Source organism: Symphalangus syndactylus, chromosome 3, assembly GCF_028878055.3.
Source record: "Symphalangus syndactylus isolate Jambi chromosome 3, NHGRI_mSymSyn1-v2.1_pri, whole genome shotgun sequence".
Classification (NCBI taxonomy): Eukaryota; Metazoa; Chordata; class Mammalia; order Primates; family Hylobatidae; genus Symphalangus; species Symphalangus syndactylus.
In genome coordinates this window covers 30,167,352-30,178,498 of record NC_072425.2, presented here as the reverse complement: position 1 = coordinate 30,178,498, position 11,147 = coordinate 30,167,352, and the positions used below count along the sequence as shown (strand labels likewise).

General features: G+C 38.7%; 1 pseudogene; it reads left to right on the top strand.

Moving 5' to 3' along the window:
* Window positions 1-2,703: 2,703 nt before the first annotated feature.
* Window positions 2,704-6,578, top strand: LOC129478975 (serine/threonine-protein kinase PRP4 homolog; annotated as a pseudogene).
* The last annotated feature ends 4,569 nt before the right edge of the window (window positions 6,579-11,147 follow it).

Below are 11,147 nucleotides of genomic sequence, written 5' to 3'. Positions count from 1 at the left end.
AAAAGTTGAAGTGGAGGGACTCCTCCATAACTCATTCTCTGAGGCCAGCATCATTCTGATACCAAAACCTGGCAGAGACAAGACAAAAAAAGAAAACTTCAGGCCAGTATTCCTGATGATCATAGATGCAGCAATCCTCAACAAAATACTAGCAAACCAAATCTAGAAGCACACCAAAAAGCTAATCCACCACAAACAAGTAGGCTTTATTCCTGGGATGCAAGTTTGGTTTAACACATGCAAATCACTAAATGTGATTCATTATATAAACAAGGCTAAAAATAAAAAGGCTTTTGATAAAATTCAACATCTCCTCATACTAAAATTCCTCAACAAACTAAAAATGGAAGAAACGTACCTCAAAAGAATAAAAGTCATGTATGACAAACCCACAGCCAACATCCTACTGAATGGGCAAAAACTGGAAGCATTCTCCTTGAGAACTAGAACAAGACAAGGATGCCCACTTTCACCATTCCTATTTACATAGTACTAGAAGTCCTAGCCAGAGAAATCAGGCAAGAGAAAGAAATAAAAGTCATCCAAATAGGAAGAGAGGAAGTCAAACTATTTCTCTTCACAGATGCTGTTATACCTATAAAACCTTATAGCCTCTGCCCAAAGGCTCCTGGAACAGATAAACAACTTCACTGAAGTTTCAGGAAACAAAATCAATGCACAAAAATCAGTAGCATTTCTATACACAAATAATGTCCAACCTGAGAGTCAAATAAAAAATGCAATCCCATTCACAATAGCCACAAAATAATAAAATAGCTAGGAATACAGCTAAAAGAAGGAGGTGAAATATCCTACAACAAGAATTACATAACACCACTGAAAGAAATCAGAGATGACACAAACAAATGAAGAAATGGTTTGTGCTCATATATAGGAAGAATCAATATTGTTAAAATAGCCGGCTGGGCGGGGTGGCACAGGCCTGTAATCCCAGCACTTTGGGAGGTGGAGGCGGGCGGCATCATGAGGTCAGGAGATCGAGACCATCCTGCTAACATGGTGAAACCCCCTCGCTACTAAAAATACAAAAAATTAGCTGGGGGTGGTAGCACACGCCTGTAATCCCAGCTACTTGAGAGGCTGAGGCAGGAGAATCTCTTGAACTCAGGAGGCAGAGGTTGCAGTGAGCCGAGGTTGTGCCTCTGTACTCCAGCCTGGATGATAGAGCGAGACTCTGTCTCAAAAAAAAAAAAAAAAGCCATACATCCTAAAGCAATGTACGAATTTAATGCTATTTGTGTCAAACTACCAAATCATTTTTCACAGAATTAGAAAAAACAATTCTAAGATTTATATGGATTAAAAAAAGCCTGAATAGTCAACACAATCCTAAGCAAAAAAAAAAAAAAAAAAAAAAAAAAAAAACAAAGCTGGAGGCATCGCACTACCCGACTTTATACTACAGGGTTACAGTAAGCAAAACAGCATAGAGCTGGTACAAAAACAGACACATAGACAAATAAAACAGGTTAGAGAACCCAGAAATAAAGCCACACATCTACAACCATCTGACCTTTGACAAAGCTGACAATAACAAGCAATGGGGAAAGAACTCTCTACTGATTAAATGGTGCTGTGATAACTGGCTAGCCATATGCAGAAGATTGAAACTAAGCCCCTTCCTTTCGCCATATATATATATATATATATATCAACTCAAAGTGGAGACTTAAATGTAAGATCTAAAATTATAAAGATCATAAAAGGAAACCTAAAAATTACCATTCTGGACATAGGCCTTGACAAAGATTTCATGATGAAGTCTCCAAAGGCAATTGCAACAAATAAAATACAGACAAGTGAGATCAAATTAAACTAAAGAGCTTCTGCACAGCAGAAGAAACTATCAACAGAATAAACAGTCAACCTACAGAATGGGAGAAAACATTCACAAAGTACGCATCTGACAAAGGTCTAATATCCAGAGTCTATAAGGAACTTAAATCAACAAGTGAAGAACAAACAACCTCTTTAAAAAAATGGGCAACGGACATGAACATACACTTTTCAAAAGAAGACGTACATGTGGCAACAAGTATATGAAAAAATGCTCAACAACATTGATCATTAGAGAAATGCAAATCAAAACCACAATGAGATACCATCTCACACCAGTCAGAATGACGAGTATTAAAAAGTCAAGAAACAACAGATGTTAGCAAGGTTGCAGAGAAAAGGGAACAATTATACACTGCTGGTGGGAATGTAAATTAATCTAGCCACTGTGGAAAGTAGTTTGGAGATGTCTCAAAGAACTAAGAACTACCATTTGACCTGGCAGTCCTATTATTGGGTATATAGCCAAAGGAAAATAATTCATTCTACCAAAAAGACACATGCACCCATATATTTATTGCAATACTATTTACAAAAGCAAAGACATGGATTCAACCTAGACCGGATAAAGAAAATGTAGTACATATACAACATGGAACACTATGAAGCCATAAAAAAGAAAATCATGGTCTTTGCAGCAACATGGATGCAGCTGGAAGCGATGATCCTAAGTGAACTAATGCACAACAGAAAACCAAATACTGCCTATTCTCATTCATAAGGGGGAGCTAAACATTGAGCACACATGAACACAAAGAAGGGAACAATAGGCACATGTGCGGCAGCTCTTTTCCTTCTTCTTCCACTTCCACTGCCTTTCACCGTCCGGGGAGCCACCACCACAGCCATCGGCAGAGTCAGGAAGTTCAAGATGGCCGCCATGGAGACCCACTGGCTGCAGGAACAGCCAGAGATGAAAGATGCTGATAATTCTGAAAAGAGAATACCTGAAGAAAATGGAGAAGTATCAGAAGACCAATTTCAAAATAAGAACAAAATAAATTTAAAAAAGTATAAACACAGAAGTAAACATAAACATAAACATTCCTCAGAAGACAAGGATAAAAAACATAAACATAAGCATAAACATAAGAAACACAAAAGAAAAGAGGTTACGGATGCTTCTGATAAAGAGGGAATGTCTCCCGCAAAAAGAACTAAACTTGATGATTTAGCTTTGCTAGAAGACTTGGAAAAACAGAGAGCCTTGATTAAGGCTGAACTTGATAATGAGTTAATGGAAGGAAAGGTCCAATCTGGTATGGGGTTCATTTTACAAGATTATGAGTCTGGATCTGAAGAAGAGGGGGAGATTCATGAAAGACAAGAAATGGAAATAGATCTAGTACTAGATCTTCAATTACAAAGGGGAAACTTGAACTTGTGGACAATAAAAATACTACAAAAAACGATGTAAAAGCAGATCCAAAGAATGGAGTAGACATAGGTCTGATAAGAAAAGTAAGGGAGGTATTGAAACCGTTAAAGAGAAAACAACTAGGAGCAAGTCAAAGGAGAGGAAAAAGTCTAAAAGCCCATCAAAAGAAGTAAGTCTCAAGATCAAGCAAGAGAATTAAAATCCCCTACCCTTAGAAGGTGATCTTAAGAGAAAATTAGTAAGGCCAGATCTCCTACTGATGATAAGGTTAAAACTGAAGATAAAAGTAAATCAAAAAACAAGACAAGTCCCCAATTATAAATGAAAGTAGAAGTCACGATCAAGGTAAAAAATCCAGATCCCCAGCTGTTTTAAGAGGTAAATCCAAAGACAGAAGGTCACAGTCCAAAAAGAGAAAATCAACACAGTCTGAAGCTGATAAAGAAAAGGACCCAATTAGATCTCCCTCTAAAGATACTTCATCTGGGAAAGAAAATAGATCACCCAGTGGAAGACCTGGTTGTAGTCCTAAAAGAAGTTTGTCTTCAAACACTCCAGGGACTGTTGTGGGGTGGGGGGAGTGGGGACGGACAGCATTAGGAGATATACCTAATGCTAAATGATGAGTTAATGGGTGCAGCAAAACAACATGGCACATGGATACATATGTAACAAACCTGCACATTGTGCACATGTACCTTAAAACCTTAAGTATAATAATAATAAAAAAAAAATAAAAAATAAAGTAAAAGGGCAATATCATATAATTTTTTTTTAAAGTTTAAACTTGAAAAAAAAATGTTTAATGCTCCAAAAAGGACATTCTTAAATGCAATTAGTTTTTTTTTCCTTTTCTTCTTTATTTTTTATTTTATTTTTTAAATTTTATTATTAATATACTTTAAGTTTTAGGGTACTGTTTAAGAGCACATGATCTGGAATTATACAGTCCCAAGTTTTAATCCATAATCTTCCACTTACCTTCGGCAAATCACTTAACTATCCCAGTGCTCAGTGCCTTCATCCATAAAATGGGGATAATGATGGTATCTACCTTGTGACATGGCTGTGTATATTAAATAAGACAATGTAAGTATGTCAGATTTCTAAGTGTCTGTAATTCAATAAGTACTAACTTAAATTTTATCAATTGTTCAAAATGTTAGTTTTTAATGGGTAATGGGATCCAAAATAGTTATATAAATGTGCAAATGGATTTTTGCAAGTATGTACAATTAAATATTATCTGAGTAAAAAAAATAAAATAAAATAAAATAAAAACAAACAAAAAAAAACCACGTGGTAAATCAAGAAGAAGTAGGTCTCCTCTTTTAAATGATAGAAGATCTAAACAGAGCAAATCTCCCTCTCAAACACTGTTTCCTGGTAGAAGAGCTGAGCCAATCCTTAGAAGGAAAATGAAGAGAACCAGAGAGAAGATGACTTTCTTCTTCAAGAACACAACCTCAAGATGATATCCTCAATAGATGTGAAAGATCAAAAGACGCCAGCCCCATTAATAGGTGGTCTCCTACCTGAAGAAGTAGATCTCCCATTAAAAAGAGGTCTCGTTCCCCACTCAGGCGTAACACAAAAATCAGGTCTCCAAGAAGAAGAAGCAGGTCTCCTCGGAAAAGGGACAGAGGTTGGAGGAGCAGATCACGCTTGAGAAGGTGTTCTCGATCATGGGGCGGTCGTAGATGAAGGAGCAGAAGCAAAGTAAAGGAAGATAAATTTAAAGGAAGTGTTTCTGAAGGCATGAAAGTTGAGCAGGAATCTTCGTCTGATGATAACCTTGAAGATTTTGATGTGGGGGAAGAAGATGAAGAAGCCCTAATAGAACAGGGAAGAATCCAAAGGCAGGCAATTGTTCAGAAATATAAATATCTTGCTGAAGATAGCAATATGTCTGTGTCATCTGAACCAAGCATCCCCCAGAGCAGTATGAAAACATGATCACCTTCTCCAGATGACATTCTGGAGTGAGTAGCTGCTGATGTTAAAGAGTATGAACGGGAAAATGTTGATACATTTCAGGCCTCAGTGAAAGCCAAGCACAATCTAATGACAGTTGAAGAGAATAATAGTTCATCTCAGAAGAAGTTGTTGGCACTTGATAGGTTTTACAGAATCTGATGATGTTTGCTGACTATTTTGATTGTGCTTGTCTTTGGGTTGCTGGCAATGGATAAGATTCAAAGAGAATCCCAACCTCAGAGATAACTGGACGGATGCAGAAGGCTATTATCATGTGCACATAAGTGAAGTCCTGGATAAATGTTACAATGTGTATGGCTACACCGGGCAAGGTGTGTTCAGTAATGTTTTATGAGCCACAGTTAATGCAAGAGCCAACCAAGAAGTGGCTGTAAAGGTCATCAGAGACAATGAGCTCATGCAAAAGACTTGTTTAAAAGAACTAGAGTTCTTGAGAGAATTTGATGCTGATCCTGATGACAAACTTCATTGTCTGCGACTCTTCAGGCGCTTCTATCACAAACAGCATCTCTGTCTCATATTCGAGCCTCTCAGTATGAACTTATGAGAGATGTTAAAAAAAATATGATAAAGATATTGGTTTTCATATTAAAGCTGTAAGATCCCATAGTCAGCAGTTTTTCCTGGCATTGAAACTCCTTAAAAGATGTGATATCCTACATGCAGACAACAAGCCAGATAGTATCCTGGTTAATCATCAAAAACTATTTTAAAGCTTTGCAATTTGGGGTTGGCTTCACATGTTGCAGATAATGACATTACACCTTATCTTGTCAGTAGATTTTATCGTGCTCTTGAAATCATTATAGGTAAATGCTGTGACTATGGTATAGATATGTGGTCAGTAGGTTGCACCTTATACAAACTCTATACTGGAAAAATTTTATTTCCTGGCAAAACCAATAACTATATGTTGAAGCTTGTGATGAATCTCAAAGGAAAGATGCCAAATGAGATGATTCAAAAGGTGTATTCAAAGATCAGCATTTTGATCAGAATCTCAACTTCATTTACATAGAAGTTGATAAAGTAACAGACAGGGAGAAAGTTACTGTTATGAGCACAATTAATCCAACTAAGGACCTATTGGCCAACTTGATTGGGTGCCAGACACTTCCTGAAGACCAACGTAAGAAAGTATACCAGCTAAAGGACTTGTTGGACCAGATTCTAATGTTGGGCCTAGCTAAATGAATTAGCATCAACCAGGCCCTGCAGCATGCCTTCATCCAGGAAAAAATTTAAGCAAGATGAAGAAACTCTAAGGGTTTGAGTAAATACAGAGAATGAAGAAATTTCACAGCACTTTATTAATGAATATAAACGTATAAATATTTCTCCAGCAAATTTGAGGAAGCATGATATATTTGAGTTTCTTTTAGAAATGTCAGTTAATCTGTTTTGTGTCTTATGTGAAATTTCACCATAGAACTATTTTAAATTGCCAAGACTGCACAAAATTACAGTGCTAATGTATATGGTTGCAGTTCACATTAAAGACAAAAGCATCTGTTATAAAATGAGTAGTAATATTAGGTGGTTGATTTGTTTTTAGCGGACTTGGCTTCATTTTGGTCTTCAGATAAAATGGCCCGCATAAATGCTGTTTATATTCCCATTTTCCTAGGTGTGTGTGTGCAGGCCACAGCAGCATGCTGTTGATGTAGTCAGTGCCAAAAGGGGTCTGTTCCTTCTTGAGCCTGCCTGCAGGGTCTCCTTAAAGAAAATGTGGCACATATACACCATAGAATACTATGCAGCCATAAAAAAGAATGAGTCCTTGTCCTTTGCAGGGACATGGATGAAGCTGGAAGCCATCATTCTTAGCAAAATAACACAGGAACAGAAAACCAAATACCACATGTTCTCACTCATAAGTGGGAGCTGAACAGTGAGAACACATGGACACAGGGAAGGGAACATCACAGACTGTGGCCTGTTGGGGAGTGGGGGGCAAGGGGAGGGAGAGCACTAGGACAAATACCTAATGCATGTGGGGCTTAAAACCTAGATGATAGGTTGATAGGTGCAGCAAACCACCATGGCACATGTATACCTGTGTAACAAACCTGCACTTTCTGCATATATATCCCAGACTTCAAGTAAAATAAAATTAAAAAAAAGAAGCAGGTTGTGTATAGCATTCACTACACTAAAGGTAAGCTAAACCGTCAACATCTCTGGTGTTTTAAGATGTCATTTTATTGGAACAACTGACAAATGAGGAATGTTAGTTTTGTGGCAGAATTCCTAGCATGTGTGATAATTGATTTTGGTTTTGTTTTTTTTAAAAATTGGAAGAGAACACGCTTGATGGACAGAGTGCCTTCAGTGTACTGTTTCTTATTAACTTTACTTTTAAAAAATCAACTTGCTATAGACTGTATATACATTTTATTAAATACAGTTCCTAGTGACACAGAAACACTGCATAGTTTTCATTTACTAATTGCAAATGTTGAGGCCTAATTCTGAAAGTCCTCATATTTAAAGGTTAGACAGACAGGGTAATGAAATTTTTAAGTATGTGTATGTCATTTTGAAAGTGTACTGCTTTATGGTAAAAGTGTTTTCATTTGCTCATTGTTTTCATCATCTGTGATCATGTTGTCTTTCAATACAGGCATAAACCTTCTGCTGTTGAACAAAGCAGCTGCTTTTTAAAAGCAATAATTGCTGCTTTACTTTTTATTTCTTTTGTAAATGAAGGTTTTCTTTAAGAATGTGACTTTAAAGTGTTGTCTATTGTATAAAACAGTTGACACTCCTTGTAAAGTGAAGATTGTTCTACTGCATGTGAAGTGGGCCATGCAGATTTCTGTATGTTCTCAGTATGTACCACTAGATAATAAAGTCTTTTGTGAACAAAGAAAAAAAATGAAGGGAACAGTAGACACAGGGAACTACTTGAGGAGGGACACTACCTATTGGGTACCATGCGCACTACGTGGGTGATGAAATCATTTGTATACCAAACCCCAGTGACACACAATTTACCCAGAACACATCTGTACATGTACCCCCTGAACCTAAAAGTTAAGAAAATTAAAAAAAAGGGTTGAGTGGGGACCAACAAATAAATTTATGCTTATATTTACATTAAAGAAACACTGGACAGACGCTAAAGGAAGTTATATAACTTTTTACCAATATGAGGCTTTGGGAATGGAATGGAGTAGGTAAGAATAGAGGTAGGAATGACCTATCTGAATATAGACTTTTTAAATTAAATAAAGTCACTTTTAAAAAAGAAAGTATCTAATGTGAGAGTTCCTTACAAATAAATGACTCATTTTCATAATGTTTGGATATAGGACGAGAGCCTTGATTTTCAGTAAAATGTTTCCCCCTCTTAACTAATGCTTCCCTTCCTCAACCACAAGTTACTTCTTACCTTTGGAAAAATGATATTACGTACCCCAATGCGGTTTGTTCTCAAAAACACTTATGGCAAGGATTTGTTTTTATTCTTCCAGAATTCTTCATTTCTTGTCACAGAAGCATGGGATCTCTGGTTACAATGAAAATATCAACCAAAGCCTAGTCAAGACACTGGGGCACATAATTATTTCCACATTTGAGTGGCACAGACAAGAAGGAAGTAGTCAGGGTAAGCATTCATTTATTCAAAAAATAGTTACGGAGTACTTATTATGTGCTTGGCTCTGAGGCAAGAGGCATTTGCTCCCCTGAAGAAGTTTAATTGTGACGTGGAAACAATGACAAAACAGTGTGAAGAGTATGATTCGTAGGAAGCATTGTGTCCTGCAGGGCTGAGGAGGAGAGGCATCTCCCTCTTGAGGGGGTGGGCTGTGGGAATGGTTCAGACCAGGATTCTCAGAGTTGTTGACTTCTATGCTACCTGAAGGATGAGAGGGATTAGAGGAAAGAGGTGTTTTTGTTCATGCATGTGAACAAGCATGTATATATGTGTGTGCATGTGTGTACATGTGAATGAAGACCATTTTAAGTGGAAGGGAAACCATGTCCAAAAAGCCTAGAGATAAGCATGGTTATGTTACATTCAGAAAAGGACAAGGGGATCCCTGTGTTGAATGTAATGTAATCTGAAGCCTTTGAGGTCTAGGAGGGTTTCCTGGAGGAAGTTACAGTTGAGCTGATGGGTAAGAGATAGTGGAGACCGCCAGCTAATCAAGGGGAAGAAGAGCAGGGCTCTCTGAGTGAGAACCATATCTTGAACAAAGGCGCAGAGGAAGTGGATGCCTGGTCCCTTCAGGAAAATACAAATTGCTCAGTCAGACCAGAAAACAGATTGGAATGGAGGAGGAGAGGGGAGGCAGCAGGGGTGGGGAGGTGATAACTATCCTAGGTCTGCCACTCACTAGCCTTGAATAAACTGGGGTTAACATTTCCCAGCCTGAGATTTTTTTAAATCTTAAAGTGGGGACAATAATAATAGACCCTGATGCATGCATTGTTTTGAGGATTAAATGAGATAAACTTGTAGACCACCCAGCACCGTGCTTGGTATATAGTAAGAGCTGAGTAAAGGGGTAGATTTGATTATCATTCATCACTTTTGAATCGTTAATGTGCTGGTTAGTAACCTAACCACTGTTTGCAGCTGGAGGTTTTGGAAATTCTTCTCTGAATTTTCCCAGAGTCCTTACTGGAGAGATCGTTGGCTGGACACAGTGCCTGGCACATCATGGACAGTCAAAGGATAGATGCAGAAGGGCAAGGGAGGTTATTCTTTGGGTTCTGACCACAGGGATGAACCTCAAGAGAAATAGACGGGAAGGCTCTGCAGATGTTTGGTCCTTATTGGGAGATGCTTCTCCCTCTTGATTGAGAAATTTCAGACATTTCTTCTTGCAGCCCGCTTTCATTTCTTGTTCCAATTTTAATCTCCCCCCTCCCCCTGACCTTCTCCCTGCTCAAAGTAAAAATGTGTATGTTGTGTAAGGAGGGGAGGGTAAGGAAGGAGTGTTGTGCAACAGTTCTTCATTCAACGCAATACTGCTCTGCCAAAAATTCTATTTGTGGTTTTTTATCTTTTCGGCAGAGTGGCTGACACTGGGGTGTGTACAATGTTTAACAAGAGAGAAAGTTTTATGCCTTTAACATTTACAAGAAAGAAGGAACCCCCAGGGGCAACCGGCCCATCCAGTTTCTACTGAAATTCAGACCTCTTAGGCTTCCTTGGCTCTTTTCTGAAAGTCATTGTAGCCATCAGCTCAGGGCAGAGGGGCCAGTCTACTATATTTAGAAGTATCAGGCTGGGTGCAGTGGCTCATGCCTGTAATCCCAGCACTTTGGGAGGCCGAGGCAGGTGGATCACGAGGTCAGGAGATCGAGACCAACTTGGCTAACACAGTGAAACCCCGTCTCTACTAAAAATACAAAAAATTAGCTGGGTGTGGTGGTGGACGCCTGTAGTCCCAGCTACTTGGGAGGCTGAGGCAGGAGAATGGCGTGAACCCAGGAGGTGGAGCTTGCAGTGAGCTGAAATCGTGCCACTGCACTCCAGCCTGGACAAAGAGCGAGACTCTGTCTCAAAAACAAAAAACAAAAAACAAAACAAACAAAAAAAACAAAAAGAACTATCAGGGTCATTCTATCATCAAACATGAATGGGGTGGCAAGAACTCTGCATGGCTTCATTACTTCTTTTTACAAATTAAGAAAAATGCCAAACCAGATCTTGACCAAACCAGCTTTCTTTAGCTATTCCCTTAAAGTCGCCCCATGTCCTGGCCATGTCAATTAACGTGTGCCTGTACTTTCATGCCTTCTTGCTTTTGCCCAAGCTGGGCCCTCTGCCTGGACTGCCCTCTGCTACTTGCTTTTCTCCACCAGGCTGTCTCCTACACTGGCTGTTCCTTGTAATAGGCTCAGGCTGGGCTCTTCTCTGTGATCGTCCCCATGTGTTCACCTTTTCCCTCCCAGCAGA